The sequence below is a fragment of the Pristiophorus japonicus genome, chromosome 13, assembly GCF_044704955.1.
Source record: "Pristiophorus japonicus isolate sPriJap1 chromosome 13, sPriJap1.hap1, whole genome shotgun sequence".
Taxonomy (NCBI): Eukaryota; Metazoa; Chordata; class Chondrichthyes; family Pristiophoridae; genus Pristiophorus; species Pristiophorus japonicus.
In genome coordinates this window covers 175892856-175914391 of record NC_091989.1, presented here as the reverse complement: position 1 = coordinate 175914391, position 21536 = coordinate 175892856, and the positions used below count along the sequence as shown (strand labels likewise).

General features: G+C 44.4%; 1 protein-coding gene and 1 pseudogene across 1 annotated transcript in view; both read right to left on the bottom strand.

The window, feature by feature from the left end:
• The window catches only part of wwox (WW domain containing oxidoreductase), a 1164136-nt gene that overhangs the window by 432713 nt on the left and 709887 nt on the right, over positions 1-21536 (bottom strand). The window lies entirely within an intron of this gene.
• Positions 678-927, bottom strand: LOC139279088 (U2 spliceosomal RNA; annotated as a pseudogene).

Genomic DNA, 21536 nt, shown 5'->3' with positions numbered 1-21536 from the left:
CTTTTTGCCCGTTTACGTACATTGTCCTGCAGTCAAGATTCAGTTTAAATTAGACTTTTTAAAATCGTATTTACCGTTGCTATTCCGCTTAGAAGCTGAAATACCTCTAAAATGTTTCTTCCCATTCGTCTCCTTTTAATGCCTGAATTTCTCTAACTTATTGTCTAACTCGGCCCTCTGACCCTAGAGGGTAAACTCTCCTTCCCCACGGGTTTCCCTTGTGCCTTGCTGACCAGAACTGAAGACAATACTTGAGGTTTGGTCTGAGGGTGCAGAGGAGATTTACAAGGATGCTGCCTGGAATGGAGAATCTTAGTTATGAGGACAGATTGAATAGGCTGGGTTTATTCTCATTGGAACAGAGGAAGTTGAGAGAAGACCTCATTGAGGTGTACAAAATATTGAGGGGCCTGGACATAGTGGATAGTAGGGCCTATTTCCATTGGTGGAGGGGTCTATTACGAGGGGGCATAGTTTTAAGGTGGTTGGTGGAAGGTTTAAAGGGGATTTGAGGGGAGGGTTTTTTAAAAATTCGTAGCCAATCTTTCCAATTCTTTGTCAAATCACAAACGCCAGAGGTCACCTTGCACACATCAAGGATCACTCTGCGCCAATGCTCTTAGCCAAAAGGCCTAGAGCCACTGCACCGTTCCTGGAAGTACTGCAATACCAGGTTCGTGCCATGGAGGTAGATGGGTCAGGCCCCCCACACACCTCCGTGGAGGTGGATGGGTCAAGCCACCCCACCCACCTCCTATTTCTAAAAAGCATAGGAGAACCACCTTCCTGATCCAGGGAGAACCACTTTGGGGTCATGGTTACTCCCCTGTCAGGTCAGTTACGCATGATCTTAGCCAAAAGGCCGAGAAGCTAAACTGATAAGAACAGATACTACACTTGATCTTAGCCAAAAGGCCGAGGAGGGGTTGGGGGAGCTTCTTTATGCAGAGGGTTGTGGGGATCTGGAACTCACTGCCTGGAAGAGTGGTGGATGTAGAAACCCTCACCATTTTTAAGAGATGGTTGGATGGGCACTTAAAGTGTAGTAACCTGCAGGGTTATGGACCTAGAGCTGGTAATTGAGATTAGACTAGATAACCTCTTGTTGGCCGCCGCAGATATAATGGTAAGTACTGCAGGGAATCGAATATGGCCAGGGTGATCTCTTGGACTAGTTTCGATCGCTTGGATGGGTTGGAGAGGAATTTTCCCAGATTTTTTCTCCCTAAATTGGCCTGAGTTTTTATCTGGTATTTGCCTCTCCCAGGAGATCACATGGCTCCGGTTGGGGTGGAGTGTAAAATGTTTCAGTGTAAGGGATGTCAACAGTTGTGTGGGGCGGACTGGTTGGGCTGGGTGCTCTTTGCCATTCCGCCTTTGTTTCATTGATCATAGATTTAAATGTAACTTTCAGGGCTGCTGACCGAGGGCCGTGCCACTCTTTGTCGGCCGGCGCGGACACAACGGGCCAAAATGGCCTCCTTCTGTGCTGTGAATTTCTATGATTCTGGAAGAGCACTGTACAGTTTTACTACGTTGGTCTCGACCTTGTATTCTACCAACTTACAATTTGGCTCTGAATTATGTTAGTTTTATTGATTACTGCTTTGCAACGTGCATTGGACATGTTGCATTTTGAGTACACCCTGTACCACCATTCCCATATTTCTTTCAGCCTCTCCCTTGCCTAGTTCAACACGATTCATTAAGTAGGTGTGTCTCTCCTTCGAACAACTTTTTTTTAATCTTTAAGGGATCTTTTTTAATGAAACAGATTGGCTTTTGTGATCAGTTATGGTCGTCCTTGGCCCAGCCCCCCTTTTAAAATACAAGTTCCATGCTTGAGAGAGTTTTGGATAGTCTCATTCCCTGGACCAGTCAGGAGCCAGCCTGCTCCAAAAACTGTCTATCAGAATATTGTCATTGGCAACATTCATCCTGCAGCCAGGACTTTATTTCCTGCAATGCAAGCTATTATGATACTTCCTTAACCTGATTGCGTTGTTAGTTTTTAAATGAAGACTTGCTATGGCAGACACTATCAGTAGGTTAATGCTCTCATCCATTGTCCGACTGCTTATTTCTATTTATATGAATCTGGTAAAGGGAGACACCAGGGGCATTACCATAATGAGGATTAAACAGACAGTCATGAAGATGCAGATTTTGAATAGGTACTTTCGATATTGAGACTGATTAGGTAATATAGGAGATACTCGTATTAAACTTTGGAAGGCTTGCAATTTCCTTTTTGCCAAGAAACAGCGATCATTTTTTTTTTGACAATTGGATTTGCCTTGTTGCCATTTGAAAAACAGAGTGGTATTGTTATGTTAAGGAACTGGTTCATTGCAGCCCACTTTAAAACAATGCTTGGAGCAGTTAGTGTCGAGCTGGAAGATAGCAAATGGACGAATGAAGCAGAGCGTGTCTAGTGTGTGTGTCACTCAGAACTCTCGACAATGGACAGGCTGGCCAAGCCTGTCTTCATCCCAATAGGCCATGGAAACTGAGCAAAAGCATCCCATCCAGAAAACAGTAGATGGTTTGGGAAAAGATTGAAAGAAATAGTGCAAAAATTAACAAATAGGAGGGAGAGAAGGCAGAGAAAGGAAAATGTTAATTATCTCTACAGGAAAGAAAAGAAAGACTTGCTTTGACTGTCCTTAGTCTGTCGAGTGCCTCTTTATGAAAAGAAAGAAAGACTTGCATTTAAATAGCGCCTTTCATTACCACTGGACGTCTCAAAGCACTTTACAGCTAATGAATACTTTTCGAGTGTAGTCACTGTTGTAATGTGGGAAACACGGCAGCCAACTTGCACACAGCAACTCCCACAAACAGCAATGTGATAATGACCAGATCATCTGTTTTTGTTATGCTGATTGAGGGATAAATATTGGCCAGGACACCGGCAATAACTCCCCTGCTCTTCTTCGAAATAGTGCCACCTGAGAGGGCAGACCTCAGTTTAACGTCTCATCCGAAAGACGGCATCTCCCACAGTGCAGCACTCCCTCAGCACTGCACTGGAGTGTCAGGCTGGATTTATGTACTCAAGTTCCTGGAGTGGGACTTGAACACACAACTTTCTGATTGAGAGGCGAGTGTGCTACCCACTGTGCCACGGCTGACACTAAAATCTAGTTCGAATCTAAGCATGAAACCAGTACCAAGGTGAAAGCCAAACTGACAAGCTAACATTCAAATGCATTTGATATAATCAGATTGAGTAGATCCCCAAACATTGCTTGGTTTAGGACTTTGAGGAATTCAGATCATTTATTTTGCCTGAGGATGACCTGAGTTTGTTCCCTAATAATTAAATAATTTCACATGTATTTAACATGCAAGTGCCAACAATGTGTGGAGTAGTAAGAATGGCACAGACCAGTTAGGCCGAATGGCCCATTTCCGTGCTGTCGATTCTATGTACATTATTAATTGTCCAGTTATCTTATTGCTGTCTGTGGAACCTTGCTGTGTGCAATATTGGTTTTAGGAAGCCCTGAGGGCATTACAGGTGCTATGTAAATGTAAATTATTTATTTCTTCAAAGGAAAGAAGGACCAGAGGACATAAATTTAAGTTAATGAAAAAGTAAATAACTTCTTTACTGCAAGAGGGATAAATGTTTGGAATAACCTGCCAGGCAGAGTAATAGAAACAAAAAAAAACATTGGGGCCCAGTCACAGTGCTGCAGGATGCTCAGATAAGCGTAAGATTCCATGGGCCAAGTGACCTTTTCTTTTCCTTGATTTTTCGCACAAGGTATCATGGCTCTAAAGCATTTGGGAAGGCGTAGCAGAGATTTGATGAGCAGGCTTTGACCAGACTGGGAGAAACTGTAGCGACGCACATCCCTGTTGGTTTTGGCAAATTGTTTCACAAGGTTTCTTCAGCGACTGCTGTTTAGGTTGCCATTTACTTACAGGAAGCAATTTTTACAAGTGTTGGCATAAAACATGTAGAGTGTATTTTTACAAACTTAGTCACGAGCAATAAAACCAGGCCCAAAAAGTGCAGATTTAATTCAAAATAACATTTAAACTGGTGGCTCATAGTTAGAAAGAAGTGGAACTGCTTTTCGGAGTGAACTCAGAGACCAAAGGTGGCACTAAACATCTCGATGACAAACTGAAACAGAATTCGTAAACCCAATCTTAGAGCCAGTTTCAGGGCACACTGACATGTACTTAATATCAATGTCAGCTGTGGCTCAGTGGGTAGCACCCGCACGCCTGAGTCAGAAGGTTGTGCGTTCAAGTCCCACTCCAGAGACTTGAGCACAAAACCTAGCCTGACACTCCAGTGCAGTACTGAGGGAGTGCTGCACTGTCAGAGGTGCTGTCTTTTGGATGAGACGTTCAACCGAGCCCCCATCTGCTCTCTCAGGTGGACGTAAAAGCTCCTATTTCGAAGAAGAGCAGGGGACTTATCCCCAGTGTCCTGGCCAATATTTATCCCTCAATCAGCATCACAAAAACAGATTATTTGGTCATTATCACATTGCTGTTTGTTGGAGCTTTCTGCGTACAATTTGGCTGCCGCGTTTCCTTTATTGCAATAATGGCTACACTTTAAAAAGTACTTCATTGGTTGTAAAGTCCGGTGGTCTTGAAAGCCGCTAAATAAATGCAAGTCTTTCTTTCGTAAGTAAGAAATCATACAATTTTCATTTTCAGGTTAGTCCTTGGCAATACAATCTGCAATTAATAAAGTCAGTTTCCACATATATAGAACGACACCCAGCTCTAACTTCTGCATCAATTCAAAGGTTGTTTCTATACTTTTCAAGTACGTGTCGTGACATAAAGACCTGGAGAAGCTTAAATTTTGTTCAGTTTAATGTCGGTAAAATAGAGGACATGCATTTCGGTTTCTGCCTCTCTACCTCAGGCCATCAACATCCGCAGCTGCTAAACTCAGCTTTCACGGCAACACTTTCCCATCACCAAGCTGCTTTCTTCTATCTCTTTCCCACCACACAGTACCTTTTCCAATAGAGTTCCCCAAAGATCGATCCTTGACCCCTCCCTCTTCCTCATCTAGATGCTGCCCCTCAGCGATATCATCCAAAGACATGTAATCAGGTTCCACATACACTGACAACACCTAGCGCAACCTCTCCGCCACCTCTTTTGACCCCTGCACTGCCTCTGTATTGTCAGACTGCTTGTCCGGCATCCAGTTCTGGATGAGTCAGTATTTCCACTAGCTAAATATTGGGAAGGCTGAAGCCATCGTCTACAGCACCAATCACAAACTCTGTACCCTTGTGTCCGACTCCCCTTAAAACATACATCTTCGACCAAAACTTTCAGCTACCCCTCCCGATATCTCCTTCTTTGGATTGGTGTCAATTTTTGTCTGATTGCACATTTGTGAAGCGCCTTGAGACGTTTTACTTTGTTAAAAGTAACATATAAATGCAAGTTGTTGTTGGTATCGCTGCAACATTTCCCACCTCCACCCCAACCTTTCCCACACAGCGACCAAAACACTGCTCCATGCCATAATTACCTCAGCTGCTCTAATGATTTCCTTCCCAACCTCCCTGCCTCAAACACCGACAAGTCACAACTCATTTAAAGTGCTGTGGCCTAAGTGCTCACCTGCACAAAGTCCTGTACCCTAATCAACCCCATTCTCTCATGTCTCTATCTCTCCATGCACCAGTGAGGTGACTTAAAAATTCTTGACCTCACTTTTAAATACTAACGTGGCATTGTTACTGCCTTTTGGAACTCACTGCCAAATTCCCTGCACTTTACCACCTCCTTCACTACTTTCAGAAACTTCCTTGGAATCTTTCCTTTTGACTTCTTCTCTATTCTAATCCTCTCTCCTTTTCACCGGGTGAAAGAGCCAAGACCTATAATACAGGAAAACTACTGATTGAAACGGGCAGCAGGGTCGAGATGAATCAATAACTACTGCATCTTAAATGTTATTCTCATCCTCGTGTTCAAATCACTCCCGACCTCCTCCAGCCCTCTAACCCGGCAACAACTGGTGGTTCATCCATCTCGCCTCTTACGGATCCCACTCTCCCTTCGCCCCACCATTTAGACGCTAAGCTCTGGAATTCCCTCCCTAAACCTCAACAGCTCCTTTAAGACCATCCTGAAAACCTATCTTTCTGACCAAGCTTTTAGTCAACCCTCCTAATATCTCCTTATGCGGCACGGTGTCAGCTTTTGTCTGATCATGCTCCTGTGTAGCACCTTGGGATGCTTTCCTACACTAAAGGTGTTACATAAATGAAAGGTGTTGTTGGTGTAGCTTTTAAAACCATGCAGATTTGAGGAGGAAGGGAAGAATTAGGGCAGTATGGAGTTCTACAACATTGAGGTCTCGGACCTGACTGAGGGGTTGGTTAATCCTGTTGTCAGATCTTTTCAAATGTCCTCCATCACCAACCTCTCATGATGTGTCCTTTGAATCTTCCTTCCTCCCCTGCTAAAGCCGCTGCTGCTGCCGGGGAACAACCTGCCCTATAATTAGTGCCTCGCCCCAAAGGACCTGTTGAGGTTGGGAAACTGCTGCTCAGGGAATCAAATCCACACTTCGAGCTATGAAACCTTCAATCAAAATGATTAATGGACAAATTTCACAGTATTTTTGCAAATCAATTCCAGACGCAAGAGGATATAAAAAAATACGAATGCTGGTAATTTGGAACGCTGAAGACAGCTGGGAAGCGCACAGTACGCTGATCAGTATCCGAAAGACTTGCATTTATATAGCACCTTTCACAACCTCAGGACATCCCAAATCACTTGACAGCCAATGAAGCACATAATGTCGTCACGATTGTAATGTAGGAAATGCGGCAACCAATTTCGCACAGCAAGGTCCCGTAAACATCAATGTGATAATGACCAGCAGGATAAATATTGGCCAGGGCACCAGGGATAACTCCCCTGCTCTTTTCGATATAGTGCTATGGGATCTTTTACGTCCACCTGAGAGAGCAGACAGGGCCTCGGTTTAATGTCTCATCCAAAAGATGGTATCTCTGACAGTACAGCGCTCCCTCAGCAATGCACTGGAATGTCAACCTAGATTTTCGTGCTAAAGTCTCTGTCGTGGAACTTTGAACCCACAACCTTCTGACTCAGAGGCGAGAGTGCTACCCACTGTGTCACGGCTGACACTGAGGGCCCAAGTTTCCACATGATTTGCGCCTGATTTTTAGGAGCAACTGGTGGAGAACGGACTATCTTAGAAATCGCAATTCTCCACATTTTTTTTTCTGCAGTTCTAGTCAGGTAGAACAGTTCTACTTTGGAACAGAATTTTTTCTTCAAAAGGGGGCGTGTCCGGCCACTGACGCCTGATTTGAAAGTTTCCACAGTGAAAACGTACTCCAAACGAAAGTAGAATGGAGCCAGTGAAGATTTTGTAGAACTGAAAAAACCTGTTCTACACATTAAAAAAAACAGGCGCAGGTTACAAATTAGGCGTCCAGAACGAGGTGGGGGGGAGGGAACTCATTAAATTCTACAATAAATCCTTATTTATACTTCTACAAATATTATACAAATAAATCCAACCTGAATAAACATTTATAAGCCAAGAAAAGATTAAATAAACCATCTTCCTACCTGTGTGAAAGTGCTTCAGCCAGGGAGAATTCTGCAGCCGTTCGTGTCGCGGGGCGGGGGAGAGAGCGAGAGAGCGAGAGAGCGCGGGGGGGGTGGGGGAAAGAGAGAGAGAGAGAGAGAGAGAGAGAGAGAGAGAGAGAGAGGGGGAGGGAGGGAGAGAGAGAGAAGGGGAGGGAGAGAGGGGGAGGGAGAGAGGAAGGGGGGGAGCGGGTATCGGGTCGGGTCTGGTCGCCGGGGGGGGGGGGGGGGGCAGCGGGTGTCGGGTCTGGTCCGGAGGCAGGGGGGTGGGGAACGGGTGTCGGGTCTGGTCCGGAGGCAGGGGGGTGGGGAACGGGTGTCGGGTCTGGTCCGGAGGCAGGGGGGTGGGGAACGGGTGTCGGGTCTGGTCCGGAGGCAGGGGGGGGAGCGGGTGTCGGGTCTGGTCCGGAGGCGGGGGGGGGGGGGGAACGGGTGTCGGGTCTGGTCCGGAGGCAGGGAGGGAGCGGGTGTCGGGTCTGGTCCGGAGGCAGGGGGGGGAGCGGGTGTCGGGTCTGGTCGGGGGTGGGGGGGGGGGGGGGAAGCAGGAGCTGACCGTGGGAGGAGCCTTATTCACGCAGCCCCAGTGAGGCCATTCAGCCAGGGCTAGGGGCTGCGTGCTTCGGGCCCCTCCCACACAGTTCGGCCCCTGGAGCTACTGCACTTGCGTGCCGACTGTAGCGCGCATGTGCAGAGGTCCCGGCACTGTTTTCAGCGCAGGGACCTGGCTCCGCCCCCCCAGAGCACGTGCCGGCTGCGCCGAGGGCCAGAGGACCTGCAGGTAGGTGGAGAATACCGAGAATTTTTTTAGGCGCCGTTTTAGGCGCGTAAAACGGGCGCCCAGCTCGGAGGGGCGCCCGTTTTTTTTCTTGTGGAAACTTGGGCCCTAAGAGGGAAATGGAATAAAGTTTCACATGGGACCATTCTTCAATTTGTCTTGAACCTAATGTTCTCTTTCAGATGCTTACGAACCTCCAGTGCAAAACACCATTTTATGGGAAACACCTTTAAAAAGCAGTTGAGTTTTCTTAGTATATCACTGCTATCAATCACAATATTGGTTGAACACACTGACAAGCATAGTAATAAACACTGAAAACAAACCTGGAGAGATTTCTCCCTGTTTTCAGGTAATCCTGTGACTAACTCATCAGAGTGTGATACAGCACTCAATGGTTTTAAAGTGGCAGACTGATTTTAGGCAGATTCATGTTATTAATGAATATGGGTGATGATGTTGGGTGAGCAGAAATGCTAAGCAAACCTCTCTGACATCCCTCTGGCACAAGGGAGAAAGTACTTATAAGTCGCAGTTAAGTACTCTACGTAATTAGTTTTGAAGACTAAATGGATTTGCCACCACATGGCTTAAGTTGGCAATAATAGCTACTGAATAGTCTATTTTCTGGCAAATGGTAGCAAAGAAAAAGTGAAATAATGAAATTCGGAATATGGCGTCGTATGAACCCATCAGGGAATCTGACAGTATGTTATCTTTATTAACCTTTCACAGGCATTTTCTAGCTTCTCAGTTGCTCATTTTTCTCACGTAAAATGGTAAGGAAACTTGAACATTTTATAAGTATTAGTATTAGGTAGTCCCTCGTATCGAAGATAGAAACATAGAAACATAGAAAATAGGTGCAGGAGTAGGCCATTTGGCCCTTCTAGCCTGCACTGCCATTCAATGAGTTCATGGCTGAACATGCAACTTCAGTACCCCATTCCTGCTTTCTCGCCATACCCCTTGATCCCCCTAGTAGTAAGGAATTCATCTAACTCCTTTTTGAAGATGACCCGCTTTCACACGAAAAAGGGATGAGTTCACAGGTGTTTCAATGAAGGATCTGACATTCTAGGTCCCGAAATACATATTGAAGGGTGGAAGATGCCAGTGCATGGATTCTTTTAACATGGGGTGGCCATTGCACACCAGCCACCACACGGGCTTGACAGAGCTAGGTCTTGATCCAGTGGCAAGGGTTAACCAAGACGACTGGAGACCAAGCTCTGCTGCACGGACCTAGTGCGCACACATGCTCCTACTATCCATAGATTGCAGTGTGGGTTGGCCCGTGCTGCCCTTGGGCCCTCGCCTCTCCTGGGCCCCGAACCCTCGCCTCTCCTGGGTCCCGATCACGATGCTCCTGGGCCCTGATCTCTCACTGCTCCTCCACCCCGATCAAAAATGGAGCAGTCAGAAGCAGGACATCAATTAGTCTCCTCTTATCTTGGAGATATCAAATATTGACACTGTTATTTGAAATATCAAAATATTAAACTCCAGCCTAGTTGAAGGGTTACTAACATCAGTAGAAACAAACAGTTCGGAAGGATGTGAATAACTGCATAAGGGCAGCAAGCAAATGACATAATATGCGCAACAAATGCCTGGCCGTGCATTTAAGGCAGTACTTCATTCGCTGTGTTTGCTGAACTTAATAAACCTCTCAAGTATCACTCCTCACTGTTTATATCATCACCAGACTCACTCGATTAAATTGCTGCCTTGTAAATGGCAGTTATCCATTATCTTGTGATAACATGGGGAAAAACTTTTTGACACAACGAGTGGCTAGGATTTGGGATGCACTGCCCGATAGGCTGGTGGATACAGATCCAATAGTAGTCTTCAAAAGGGAATTGGATAAATAATTGTAAAAGAAAAAACTGCAGGGGTATGGGGAAAGGGCCAGGGTGGCCTCAGCTCCCTGGGTTCCGGAGGGAAAAGATTGACTAAGATTTCCACTTCTCGATGACCATTGAATGGTTCCTGCTCTTCGAAACAGTCAGCGCAGGCTCGCTGGGCCAAATAGCCTCCTTCTGTGCTATATTATTCTGTGATTCGACAGTGTTTTTTTAAAAAAAAAGCAAAGTCAAACTGCATTTCCTGACCAGTGAGCTAATTATACCTAAAGGTACAATCTTATTACATAAACCTTTTTTTTTAAGGTCACAGAAACTTGCAGCTTCATAATAAAAGTCAGTGATAGTCAAAAGTGCAAGATCTGACCAAAGCAACAGGTGAATGAAGAAAGAAAAGCTCAAAATGCTGAAACTGAAAGCACTGGACAATTTCAGAGCAAGGTTCCAGTGTGTTACAAGGCTTTAATACGTACACATGGGTTGGAAGACTGTGAATTATTTATGCTTCATCCTTGCAATTTCAGGCATCACCTGAACCTTTTGGATATATGATAGCCTCTCTCAGACTCCTTCAATTGTCTATTTTATTTACTGACAATTTTTTTTAAATATAAAAAACAGAGAATTAACACCTTTAGAAAGCAATAGAATACATTGAGAAGCCACCTTCATAGTGTATACTGTGCCTGCAGAAAGCACTGCTGTCCACAGTTAATAGTCACCCAGTGATGTAAACTGACACTATCATTGTCACTTTGAGTGGAGGTAGCTGCTTGATACTGCTGCAGAGCTTCAAATATTTCAAACACCATTTCCAGTAAGAGAAGCTTTCTTGCTCATGAACTCAGCAGTTCCGAAGAGATACGTGTCGAATGCCGGCAGGCTTCCGGGGGTACAGGCTTGCGGTGCCTTTTTGTAGGTGTGAAATTGTTGACAATTTTTTTAATAAAAAGTGTTCAAGACATGTCGGGACATGTTGTAAAGCTGTGGCTTGGAACGTCACTCTATGACTATCAAGTTTCATTCTAAAAATAATGTCAACATTTTCATGTGAATACTTTTCAGAATTCAATGGCAAAGGTAGTTCAATGCTTCCTGTATGAGGTCAGGTAAGACACAGGTTCACGCCTTATCTCAGCACATCTATTAAACTGGGAACTCAACAAGAAAGGATTGCCATACATAAATCCTACTATTTTGTGGCTCAGGGTTAAACCACGGTATAGTTAGGTTGCCTATAGACAGGTTCACCCGTCCTCGAGTTAGTCTTTCCTCATGGTACTTATTTTCACAGGCTTTCCTCCACTTGTAAAATGAGCAAACAGCCTACAGCCAATCTGCAGTTAAAGCTCACACATGAATAATGGCTGTGGAGGAAGCCAGGCTCAATCCTGCGCTCACCCAACGTACACTTGTAGCAGGAACCACTCGATGGTCATCGAGAAGTGGGAAACTTAGTCAATCTTTTCCCTCCTGAACCCAGCGAGCTGAGGCCACCCTGGCTGAGATCAGCAAATTTGGCAGACACCAGAGACTGAACTGCAGACCTTCCTGATTTGTATGACACAGGAGCTCGACGAGCCTTTGAAAACCAGCAACACCATTCTCTTACTGACAGCAGGGACCCATTTCCTACGGCTGCATATAGTGACACCAATATTCCCGGCCAGCATGGAGATGATTGGGTAATTCTCCTGTCAATCACACCTGGTTTAAGTGACTAGGATTGATTTTACGTACTTAATTCGTATGTAACTATCTTCCACCAACTGCATTTTGCTGGAGAAATCATCCTGCTTTTATCAGGAGATGTTGCTGCAGTTTCAGTCATGAGTTCTGTTTGCTGTAGTTCGCAGAGCCACTGTTAAATAGACTCTGTAGACTGTTTGCTATCATGTGCTGTTTAAATAGACTCTGTTTGCTGAGTAAATAGACTGTTTGCTGTGAGTCCTGCCATAAGTCTCGCCCCGACTCCAACTCATTGGTTGACACAGTGGTGACAATAGACATTCTGATATCCTGCCACTCCACGGTACAGCACATCGTGTCACAAGCATTAGAATTGGAGGGTGTTCAAGATCCATGATATAGACTTTGAATTTAGTTCTGGAATAGATAACAGAATTTCTGGGGGGGTGGGGGGAGGCTGGTGGTTGGGAAAAAGAACAGGTGTGGATTAGGTTCCAAGACTCAATGGTATCGAATACCTAGGTTCTGAGGAAAATATCCACAGGTCTGATCTCGATTGTTGCTGTACAATTTCTGCCAGTAGGTGGTATTAGTGAGCTTTAGAAGTACACTAGCAGCATCTTGTGGCAAAACTTGTGTACTACAACAGATCATGGACCGTATTTTCTGTTGCGCTGAGGCAGGCCCCAGATATTGGTCATGGGGAATTTTCAAGCCTGATACAGAAAGCTCTGCAAGAAAATGCAACACTCAATTGATTGCACAGACACAGAAATCAAATCTAGTTCAGTTTGTCAAGTTGAAACACGTTTCTGTTTGCTTATTAATCTAATGAGAAAAGCCATAACTGATAGCTAATTTAATACTGTAATTTACTGACCACAACTAATATTTTTATTTCTTTTAATTAAATCATGGCAGCCTATGCATACAACATGGACTATGCTGCCTTAGCATATTCCCGTTATTCTAAGTGTTTAAAATGACTTAGAAGGACAAGGGCACCTAGTGGGACAAGGGCAGCAAGTGCATGGAAGACCGGCACCTGACTTGGAAATATATCGCCATTCCTTCATCGTTGCTGGATCAAAATCCTAGAACTCCCTCCCTAACAGCACTGTGGGAGTGCCTTAATCACGCAGACTGCAGCAGTTCAAGATCCTTCTCAAGGGCAATTAGGGATGGGCAATAAATGCCTGGTAGCGACGGCCACATCCCAGGAATGAATAAAAACATTTATTTTTAAATGAAATGCGAACAAGGTGACTGGCCCAAGTTACACCGTTGGGCTACTTCCACCTCTACCATGGATTCAAGACCTGTAACTGGTTATTGAGACCTATGCATTTAGATTAAAAAGAAAATTCTTGTTTCCACGCCGCCCCCACCTACCCCATTGCTCAGCAAGATTATCTCATAGTCGCCACCTTACAGAACAGGAAGGTCCCAGGATCGGATCTGGTCCATGCCAAGAGCCAAAGTGACTAATGAAGCGTGGGAAATCTGGCCAAGTTAACTGGCTGCCAAGGTCATCATCATCATAGTCGGTCTCTCGGAATCGAGGAAGACCTACTTCCACTCTTAACATGATTTCTTAGGTGGCTGTACAGTCCAATACGAGCACCACAGTCTCTGTCATAGGTGGGACAGACAGTTGAGGGAAGGGGTGGGTGGGACTGGTTTGCCACACGCTCTTTCCGCTGCCTGCGCTTGATTTCTGCATGCTCTTGGCGACGAGACTCGAGGTGCTCAGCGCCCTCCCGGATGCACTTCCTCCACTTCGGGCGGTCTTTGGCCAGGGACTCCCAGGTGTCAGTGGGGATGTTGCACTTTATCAGGGAAGTTTTGAGGGTATCCAACAAGCCAGTCACCAGCTACCAAGTCCCGGCAATGAGCCTATCTACACCAAGGCAAAGGCTGTCACCTCAAATTGGGGGAAGCACTGCACTCCCAATATTAACCGGGAGAATAAGTGCTCTTCCTGCTCTTCCCAAATCAAAGTCTATCCATCTAGGGTTTCAAGCCCATTCCCGCACCAAAACTGGTGACTCTTCTGCGAGAAGGTAATAATACTCTTATTGTAACCCATGTTGCATTTTTAGGATTCAGTCCCACTTCCCAATGGAAAATATGAAGTGCCAAAAGAAAACTGACAGCAGAGAATTGGGAATAAATTGTAAAACTGCAGTCTATTACATTAACAGTTGAATTGATTTGGTGATATTATTCAATTGTAGATTTAAAAATGTTGTTGCCAATCAGCATCCACCAAATGCCGACTGCCAGTGCTCTCTACATAGAAACATAGAAAATAGGTGCAGGAATAGGCCATTTGGCCCTTCGAGCCTGCACCACCATTCAATAAGATCATGACTGATCATTCACCTCAGTACCCCTTTCCTGCTTTCTCTCCATACCCCTTGATCCCTTTAGACGTAAGGGCCATATCTAACTCCCTCTTGAATATATCCATGATGATATTGCACGGACAGTGCCTTAATGACAGTAATAGGGTTACCAAACAATAATCTTGCAGTTGGCAATATAGTGAAATTCTACATCCAGTATATAAAAGCCCATGTGAATGGGCCGTCAGTTGCAGCCACTATGGGTGCGTACATGCCGGAGGGGCCACGCAAGTTCCGGGTTTTCTTGACTGATCGTACAAATACCAGGGAAAAGGCCATCCACTGGTGCTGACCAACTTCTGCCTAGCGAAAGCCCGTAAAATTCTTAGATCTGGTCCTGCTTTTACCCACGTAAGAGTTTTAAAAGATCAGAAAAATGAAATGTTATCAACAAACCTGTGAAGTAAGGCAAGTTTATTGTTAGCCCCTTTAAAACATGTAAATTTATTGTTTAAAAAATTTAATTTTTGTTTTAAATATTTAGTTAAATGACATTTTAATTCATTTTAAATATGTGATGTTTTTTTAAAAATGTATTTTAAGTGTAGGTGTATTTTGGGAGGTATGTCCATTCATGCTTGTGGGGTTTCCATACATACGGAATGCCCATAAGGATGAATGGGGATCCCCTTCGGTCATTCGTTGGGCTGGCCCATGTGTTACCGGGGCGCTAGTGAACCTCCGGCGTCCCTGAGATACGTGGGCCTCTTCCCGCGGATATCTAGAGAAGCCCAGGATCACAAATTTCCGTACCTCTCAGACCACCAGGCACGTGGGCATTTTATTTGCGGATCGGCGGTGTTTTCCCGCGGGAAGCCTCCAGCCGCAAATTCAGGGCCAATATACCAGTGCAAACTGAGTGTCCCTTCCACGGATGTAAAGGATTGGGTTTCACTAATTAGATTGAGAGATTGTTGTTCATGTTGGTTGTAAAATAGATCACGTTTGCTGTTGCTCCCGGGAAACTGCATTAATTATAAGATAACTATTTTATTTTTAGGTAGAGTTCGGCTCCAGTGTAAGTTATTTTGTTTTTCCTTTGCTGTTGAGGTCATGCCTAATAAATAATAATGTTGCCTCTATACCATTAAACCTGCCATTTTGGATGGAAAGCACGAATACGGTAGAAAGTGAAGGGGTTAGAGTGTCGGAAAAAGAAAAACTGCTGCTGCATAGAAAATGACAGAAGAAATTAAATATCAGAAGGAGAGTTATCACAGGCCACTCTCAAACACCTCACTGTGGCATTGGCAGAGGCCTGAATCAGGTCACATGCTCACCTTAGAAGTTAGGAAGTAACTTGCAGCGAAATGTGGTGGTGGGGGCAGAAGGGGGACCAGGAAGAAGATAATTTTTGACAAAATATACAAATGTTTCCTCAGCATCTTTTCATCTACAGGAAAGGTTTTGAGAAGATAAAAGAACCAGGTTTTGTTCGGCGTATTTGGGCTTAATTTGATCCAGACTCACTCCAGCTAATCAAACCATGAAGAGTGGTGAGTCAAGGTTAACAATATGAGTGAAAACTTGGCTCAACTGAGAGTTTTGTTTTTGTAAATCAGTTTTACCAGAAATTTGAACTCGAACCGAGACATTGCTTACGTCTGTTGTCCGAGAAGAGCTGCTAAAATATGTTCCTGTAAATTTCCAGTGCTCTATATTACATACACAATAATGGATAACTGAGAAGGATTACAAACCAGTAATCTAATCGAGCGGTTCAGATTACATCATAAACTGCAAGGGTAGAGTCAAGCCATCTGAACCCTGAGATTAGATTATCGCCTTGGTATGAGTAGTTAATAATACAGTGGAACCTCGGAGGGATGCCCAGCGGAGGGACGCCCAGCGGAGGGACGCCCAGCGGAAAATGGGGAAATGGCAGACAATCAAGGAATCCCAAAATACCCAAGTCACAGGAATGAAGGCAGGTACAACAGAAACTGAAGTCAATCTTGCTTAGGCTATGAGTCGAATGAGAGCAGTCATGCTAACAGGCCATTGCAATGAGGCAACATCTCATACAAGCCGTTGTCCCACAGAAATTATGAGGGTGATTGGAAACGTGGAGATCTGCATGGTACACTGAATAAAACTTACATTTTATGGGGCTTTTTTCGCACAGATTCTGTGAAGCATGAACAACGGCATAGACCTGTTGGGCCAAATGGCCTGGTTCTGTGCTGTAAATGCTACGTAACTGGAGATGGCCCAAGAATGAAAACCCACAGGCACCGGCGTAAATACAGAAGCTATACATTCCTGTAATCAGCTTTCTCTGTGAAAACATGAAGATATTCATAACAGATGGCGCAAAGATGACTTCTTTAGTCATAAAAGAGATTATTTTGTCAAGCAATTGGGTAAAACCATGGATGTAGGTCGAGACCAGATGTTGATGCTAATCCAAAATTTGGTTGATTCAACTGGGTCAAACCAAAACCAACATTGCTGCTGGTTGGTTTCCACGAGATCAGATTTTTGATTTATTTTTTAGAATGTGGAATCCATGGTTTTATTGGGACTGGAAACTTGGAGCTGGGACAATGCCTCGTGTTGCCAGCAGTGGTGACTTTATGATTCTGGCACCTGGAACAAAGGACCTAGGCTGAATCAGGTCAAATTGAAACGGGAGCCAGCTTCTTCATCCCCTGCTCAACATCACGAAAACAAAGAGTTATTATTCGTGCTCTGTCAGTGTTCCAACACCCACTTGGGTCGTCTTCGTCAAGAGGCACTAACGTAGGACATGAAGCTAAAAAAGAGCATTACGTAGTCACTTCTAGCTGAATCGGAAACACTGTGGAGAAGGTCTGGTTCATGTCCATCCCTCAAGTCCCTGCTGAAGGAGGATGTGGGAAGCCAAGTAGTCTTGAGGAGAACATGAAAAGTTAAAATATTGGAAGATGCTAATGGCAGCCTGTCAGTACAGGCGGTGGTTGACCTACCTCCCAACAAGATATTTGGGGTGTTTTTAAAAAAAACATTTAAACTGTAAAGGATGGGGGTGAACCAGCAATATTTATTGGAACTTCACTTGGGAGGGTAAAACAAGTCTTTTCACATACAGAGCACAACAATAATATACTGCACAGTGCATATAGTTACTCATAAAACATTAACATAAATGCAGCTGGCTGTGTTTGGGAAAATGCACATTAGAAAATATTTAATATTTTTTTAAGCCTACTCCAAAATCCTTTCAAATTCATCTCATAAGTATATCCCACATCCGTTAGAAAATAAATGAACCCTTTCCTCCTTGACAAATCCCATCATGTAGACCTGTCTGGGTTATTTTAGCCTGATCTGCCACCACCCTCGCACATTACATTTTTTTTTATATATTTCTATAGCCTGAAATTGCTTGCCGAATACTCCCAAGGTTTCCTCTCACCCAAGCTTGCCTGCCGATGCTGGGTACACTCAGTTTTGTTAATTCAATAATTCATGGGTAGTCTTCTTCTTTCTTTTAGTAGTATCAAAGCAGAGCAAACGTCACTATCCAAGTTGGATTACCAGGCCAAAGCTTCAAGTGTAACAACGTGGATATCTTGCAAATTTCCTCTGAGGGCGGTGCTCAATGATGCGCTCCAGGGTCTGATTAGAAGCTCCACAGTCACATGATGGGGATGCTTTAATCTTCCACCTATGGAGAAGGTGGCAGCATCTACCATGACCGGTTCTGAGGCGATTGATGGTTGTCCATTGTTTGCGGGGAAGGGTTGATCCTACATGTTGTACTGTGGGGTCCTCTATAAGGAATCCATTCCGTATGTCGCAGTTCTTCCAAGCATTTCGCCATCGGTCAATATGGGTAGTGACATGGAAGTCCCACCAAAGCAGATAAATCTTTTTGGAGAGGAGGAAAAGAAAGAAACAGGAAGGGAAGGGAAAAATTAAGCTGGGCCTCCCTTCCCTCCTCCAATGGGGAGTTGCACTGGCAGCTGTCATGCAGAAAGGCACGACCAAATCATCCCATAGCCTCATTCTGAAGTGGTCTGTGAAGTAGAGATGAAGGGATGGGGGTTGGAGGGGAAGGGTGAAAAAATGACTTGCATTTATATAGCGTCTTTCACAACCTCAGGATGTCCCAAAGTGCTTTACAGCCAATGAAGTACTTTTGAAGTGTAGTCTCTGTTGTAATGTGGGAAACGAAGCAGCCGATTTACACACAGCAAGCTCCTACAAACAGCAATGTGATAATGACCAGATAATCTGTTTTAGTGATGTCGATTGAGGGACGAATATTGCCCAGGACACTGAGGATAACTTCCTTACTCTTCTTGGGAATAGTGCCATGGGATCTTTTACGTTCACCTGAGAGGGGAGACGGGGCCTCGGTTTAACATCTCATCCACAAGAAGGCACCTCCAACAGTGCAGCACTCCCTCAGCACTGCACTGAAGTGTCAGCCTAGATTTATGTGCTCAAGTCTAGGAGTGGGACCTGAACCCAGAACCTTCTGACTCAGAGGCGAGAGTGCTACCCACTGAGCCACGGCTGACACTAAAAAAAAAGAAAAATGATAAAATGAAAAGAACTATTTTTAAAATAAACATTTACAAACTGGAATCATAATAATCCATACTCTAGATTAAAAGAAAAAAAACACAGTGCTGGCAATCGGAAACAAGACTAGAAAATAATAAGAATGCACAGCAGGTTTGATAGCGCATGAAGAGAAAAAAGGCAGGTTAGCCTTTCGGGAAGTCACTCTGTCAGAAAGTAGGACTTTCTCCTTAAGACAGCTTTTTGAACTGACGACTAGAGATGTAGCCCATCTTACCAAAATCTGGCTATAATATTTGCAAGTAACCAATAAACAAGGTTTGATCCCAGTCAAATAATGCCCCCACACATTGCTAGCCCCCCTCCCAAAAAATGCTGAGATCACAGACTCTTGTGTGTTCAATAAAGCCACAATGAAATTGTCAATAATAATTTTTTTTCAAAACAGAAAATGCTGTAATACTCAGCAGGTTAGGCAGCATCTGTGGGGAGAGAAAGAGAGTTAACGTTTCAGGTCGATGACACTTCGTCAGAACTGATGACGAATGTTCTGAGGAAAGGTCATCGACCTGAAACGTTAACTCTGTTTCTCTCCCCACTGATGCTGCCTGACCCGCTAAGCGTTTCCAGCATTTTCTGTTTTTGTTTCAGATATCCAGCATCCGCAGTCTTTCACTTTTGTGAAACATGAAATTGCCTGGGCTTCTTGGTGAATTGAGACAGGCAGTCAGTCCAAAGAGCCACCAACAAAAATGATCCTTGATCACAGGAGGGAGCCGTATGGATTGCTTGAAAGCAAAGCAGGGGAGTGCCAAATTCTGCAACTACACATCACCATTAGACAACAAAAGATTAAGGGAGCCAAATTTAACCCTTAAAAAGATAAATAAAGACTTTACAGCATTCTGGACTCAACATCGAGTTCAACAAATTCAAACCATAATCTCTGCCCCTATTTTTTCAATTTTTTTATGTTTTTTCTCTTTCTTTCCCTCGGCTGCTATTGATGATTCTGCCATCTCCATTTACACTCTATCTAGACTCATCTTTTGTTTCTTAACTTGTCCGATTACCATCTCCTTTTGCCTTGCACCATCATACCTTTTACCTCTTCTGCCTTCCACCCTCTCACAGACCTTCCCTTTTGTTCTTTCATAAGAACATAAGAACATAAGAAATTGGAGCAGGAGAAGACCATACGGCCCTTCGAGCCTGCTCCGCCATTTAATATGATCATGGTTGATCCGATCATGGACTCAGGTCCACTTCCCTGCCAGCTCTCCACAACCCCTTATTCCCTTATCGTTTAAGAATTTATTCAATGTCCCATCTTCCACAGCTCTCTGAGGCAGTGAATTCCACAGATTTACAAACCACTGAGAGAAGATATTTCTCCTCATCTCTGTTTTAAATGGGCGGCCCCTTATTCTAAGATCATGCCCTCTAGTTCTAGTCTCCCCCATTCAGTGGAAACATCCTCTCTGCATCCTCCTTGTCAAGCCCCCTCATAATCTTATACGTTTCGATAAGATCACCTCTCATTCTTCTGAACTCCAATGAGTAGAGGCCCAACCTACTCAACCTTTCCTCATAAGTCAACCCCCTCATCCCTGGAATCAACCTTGTGAACCTTCTCTGAACTGCCTCCAAAGCAAATATATCCTTTCGTTCAAGGGAAAAGGTCCTTCCTATCCACTCTATCCAGGCCCCTCATAATTTTATACACTTCAATCAGATCTCCCATCAGTCTTCTCTGATACATCTCTAACTTTTTCCAGTTCTGACGGAGGTGAAACATTAACTCTGTTTCTCTCTCCACAGATGCTGCCTGACCCATTGAGTAGTTCCAGCATTTTCTGTTTTTATTTCTGATTTCTAGCATCCGCAGTATTTTGCTTTTGTATTGATAAAGACACAACAAGCTGAATAGCTGCTTTCTCCGCCTCCGCCCCCCCCCCCCCCTCCACCGCCCCCTTTTCCTCTGTAAGCTGCTTTCTTAGTTTGACCCATGGAACCTAATAGGCCTCCATGGTATGGTTCGAGGCTGAATGAAAACATGTTAAAAAGGCATCGAGCCAAGTTATTACTTGTGTTTGTACCACTAATCAGCTGAAGGATGCGAGGGTCTGGGAAGTAAGTGGGCCACCTCGGTTTAACTGCATCGGCCTTCATTTCAAGCACTTGCTGACAATACGACCGTGCTCCTATAACTGTGACTTCACTAATTCAAGACATCTCATTAATTCAGAGCTCATTTCATCAAGCGCCACAAAGGCAGCTCAGAAATTTCTATGGGATTTGGAGACAGGATTTCACATGCGACCCTTCCTTCCCGGGCACACAGAGGCATGGAATTATGATGAGCAGCAACACAAGGCAGAAAAATTAAACTTTGCCTTACATACTGAAATGATTCCATAAACTCCTGTCAAACCAATTACCTGCAAGGCTATAAATAACTCACTTGCAAGCATGCAAACCCACAGAAGCAGTCCCAGCAGTTGTTACCGTGTCTGCATATTACAGTCCAAAGCAGTCACTGGGGAGTATCGGATCCGCCTCCACAAATCTCACAATGACTCGCTCAAACACAGAGCAGGAACAAGATTTAGGGTTATCTGTTTTACTGGTCCTATCTGGCTGTGCAAAGCCTAC